Source organism: Phalaenopsis equestris, unplaced genomic scaffold, assembly GCF_001263595.1.
Source record: "Phalaenopsis equestris unplaced genomic scaffold, ASM126359v1 Scaffold000291, whole genome shotgun sequence".
In the NCBI taxonomy this organism is placed as follows: Eukaryota; Viridiplantae; Streptophyta; class Magnoliopsida; order Asparagales; family Orchidaceae; genus Phalaenopsis; species Phalaenopsis equestris.
Window position 1 is genome coordinate 285,504 of NW_018164733.1, and position 4,387 is coordinate 289,890.

Sequence of the window (4,387 nt, forward strand, 5' to 3'; positions counted from 1 at the left end):
ATATATAAATTAATTGATATCGATATGTATACTTGAATAAAGTTAATGGCTAATTAAAATAATAATTTATGTAAAATTTGGCAGTATAAATAAATATTATATTTATTCTAGGTTTTCAATTTAGAGGAGTCAACGTTAAAGCAAATCAAATAGTAAATTAATTGATATCGATGTGTATTCTTACTTTTAATATATGGTAATATTTTATTTATTCTCTTCAATTATGTATTAGTAAATAATTATATTTGTACCAGTCTTATTTTGATTTGTATGCTTTTTCTTTATTGGTCATCTTGTAACGAACGTAAGTAGCTGCTTACTGTTATGCATTGATGTACTCTATATATGGTATATTAAATTGAATGTGATGAGCACGAGAATTATATTTTTATATTAATTGCTTGTACGTGCATGAATGACTATGATGGAGTCACTTCCTTTATGTTACTAGCAGAGAAACATTAAGGTATTCATGCACGTATATGAAAAATGATACTGATATTAAAGTATTTTAATTTATATAAATTTTTAGACAATGTTTTTATGACGGTTGTACATACATGTAATGATATAGTTATACGAATGATATAGTAAGATTCGTTGGGTAATATTATAGTATATTGATTTATTTAAAAGCATAACAAGCATGCATATTATATTTTTTTTCTTGTAATACTGTAATTTAGGAGTATGAGTTTTTACTAGCTTGTTTAGTTCATTGTTATTTTAAACTAACTTTTCAAGTTAATTAACCGATTAGAAGATGGGCGATAGATTAAAAAATGTTTATCGAAAATGCAAACTACCAATAACGAGATAAATTTAATTGTATCGTCTTAAATTAATTTTCTATAGTGGCTCTCTTTCATTTGTAAAATTTTATTTATAGAGAATGAATATCGAAAACATAGACCGTTTGTACTCGTCTTGGTTAACTCTAAGCCCCGAGCCGGGTTATGACATGCATGAATGAAAGTTTACTAAGTAAAAAATGAATATGCTATCGTTTTTATGGATAACACATCTAAAAATATGAGTATGTTGATCCTACAATAAATAATGTTACCTTTATCAAGTTGTAACATGGAAAATCATGCTTCTTTTGGATTTAAAAAAATAACATCAGGCAAGTTTGAACTTAAAACTATTATAGGGCTTAGAAAACATGATAAAATAAGTATGAAGGCCTAATTCAAATCTAACACAAACTCAGTAAGAAGCTAATATCTTATCAAATGCTAACAAACATGCCCAATTCAGCATTTTTTGCCAATGGGGATGTGAAAAATATCATCTAACAAGATTGTTAGCATTCATGATCTCCTAACCAAATTACTTGTAGCCTCAGAGTTGATGACCTTGCGATAATACATTTACAAGTGAGCATCTACCACTAGCTTTACTTGATGGTTTTCTCCCTTGCAAGAGGGGTAATAAAACTGGGCCTTTGAAAAGCTTTGAATTAAGAGAACAAATTCCTCATAAGAGAGCGAATTTCTGTTGACTTCATTTTTGTGAGGTCTTAGTCTCCTACTCCCAGAACCCATAATCTAGCCTTAGGAGTTCCTGGTTGACCATCCTAGCGGACTAATAATGGAGCCCACCTCCCGTGGAACTTCAAGCCACTTCTTGACTCATTTTTGTGAAGAACTCGCATGAGTGGTTCCAAGCACTCAACTTTTAGTTGCAAGGGCTAAGGACCAACATGTAGAGGGCCCGAAATTGAGTTCCTATAGGATCAACAGCCTTAGGTGAACCCTTTGTGACTCGATTACTCGCGAACGGCTTAAATCGACTCGCCCGTCGGCGAACTCGTCCGGATGACCCCGAATGACGAAACAGACTGCACCAACGCGTCCGGAACGTCAACTTTAGCAAGGAAGGACATCCATATTGCTAGTTTCGCGCACAAGCGTCTAGCACGAAAATCAATGCACATTTTTAACGATGCGTGGGCCCGGGCTCAACCCAGGTTTAACTTGGTTTCAATTCAGGCTGGACTCGGGCTGAACACGGGCTAGGCAGCAGCTCACCTGAATTTGAAATTTAAATTTCAAAATTTAAATAAATTATTTAAATGCTGCCTTAATTAAAATTAATTCAGGAGTTAATTATTTCCATTTAATCCCCCTGGATTTGGAAATCATTTATTTCCACGCCAATCGGTTCGAGAGTAACGACTCCCGCTCCAATTCTAAAAGGAAGGATCGCTCGGCTGGTCTTCTTTTGCCTCATTCCCGAACGCCTGCTCCTGCTTCTATATCGCTCGACAGAGACCCTCGCCTCCCTGCTTACACTCGGCTGAAGACTCCACCCCATTCGACAGAAACCTCGCTTCGCTCGCCTCTCCTCGGCACGAAGTTGTTTGAAGCTCCCGGCTCGCATCCGCTGCTTGATTCGCCTCACCCGCTCTGCCCCGCTCTGCGAACCGAAGTCGCTCGCCCGCTCCTCCTCTGCGGCAGCTCTAGCCGAAGCTCCTGCTCGCTCCTTGCACCGATTGAAACGCTGCTTCGCCCTTCGCTCAATCGAAGCCATTCGCCTCGCCTCCCGCGATCCTGCGCCTCCTCCGCTCGACCCTGCTCGCCCACTCCTATCTCTCGCGTGCGACGAAGTAGCCGCTCGATCCCCACTCGATTGGCCCTCTTCTTTCTCTCGGCAAAAGCCTGCACCGAAGCCCCCTTCATTCGCTTCCACTCAACATCGACCGAAGAAGCTCCTTTCTTCCTCTGCTCAATCCCCTGTGCCTGTTTCGAACCCCTTTGACGAGCCTTTCTCCCGCCCAGCTTCACTTTTCCTGTTCGGCTTCACCCCTCGATCGAAACTCAACGACACACCTGCAAAGCCTTCGAAACTCCCACAATTCACATGTTTCAGCTCCTGCCCTACTCGAAACCATCGAAGAAGTGCTTCACTGACTCAACAGTGCTTTGTTTTACCTCTTCGTCGCAGGAGATTGGCCTCTTCTAATTCTTCTCTGTTGCAGCTGAAATCTCTTTACACAGTTGCAGGTATATTTCCGGTATATTTCCTGAACTCCCTTTTCCTTTCATTTTTTTTTATTATTTATTTTTAATTAAAAAAAAATCTGTTGTCATTGATCATTGAGTGTATATCGTAAATCTTTCAATTCTTCTTTCTCAACACAAAACAATTTCATCTGCTCTTCTATTGAAACGTGATATAGTTCTTCATTCTAGGAAATCTTTGTTCTGAATCATGTAATTTTGGGAAGGCTTTTGTGATTTATTTTAACAGGACAGATATAACATGGATAAAAGAAATGACTGTAGTTGTATTAATGCAACTTGTAGCGAATGTTCACTGCATTCCATCGGACAAGCATCAAATCATTATTGTATATTCATATGTTTGGCATCGATCTTTGGAGAACTATAAATGCTGCTTTGGCCATACATTCTTACTGATTTTGAAGGACTATAAATAATATTTTGATTATATGTTATTGCTGATTTTAAATGCTTAGTTGTTGGTTTTATGTTTCAAACACTTAAATGCAAATATTGTGAGGTTCCAATGACCATTTACTTGTTGAAACACTCATTACTCATTTGTTGATTGCGTATTTCAAGCTCTCTAAAGGGAATACTATGAGACTCGAGATGACCGTTATTTCAGGGCTTGAATGCTTCTTTGCAGGTCTATGTTCTTCCATTTTCGAATGCCTTCCTTGGGGGCTATTTTAAATGTTGTTTGGTGGATTTAAATGTTGCGATTTTTAGGGCTTTGCCTACTGATTCACATACTATTTTAAAGGCAATTTGTTAACTGATTTTGAAGAGTTTACACACTATTTTGGACTGAATTTCCTAGCTGATTTTGGGATATTTAAAATTGATGTTTTGATCTTACATGAGAGCTGTTTGAGAATTTTAAAATTAATGTTTTAGGGCTGATTTTGAGGCAATCTACACACTATTTTGGCAAAATTTACGTAGCCTTTAAGTGTTGATTTACATGCGGTTTAGAATTTGTTTTACGGATCTCTTTTTGCCCAGTGTTTTGGGTTTCAATTGATTGTTATTTAAACGCTTTTAGGTCGATCCACTCGTTGTTTTCTCCCTTGACTTTACTAGTTTTGGAAGTGGGTCTGCCTCATCCTTCTTTTGTTTTACTCTTTTTTTAAATGGTTAAGTCATAAAGATGAGGATTGATGATTTAATATTTAATTAATTAGAAGGTATAGAAAACCTCAAATCACCTTAAACATAAGTTAAAGTGTAGGTTTCCTAGAACTTTAAGTGCACACCCTAGGTGAGTCTATCAACCTAGTCCTCGGTTCAGGCTTCCTACACTTTAGAAGCACACCATAGGTGAGAGTCTATCAACCTAGTCCTCGGTTTAGGCTTCCTACACTTTAGAAGCACAC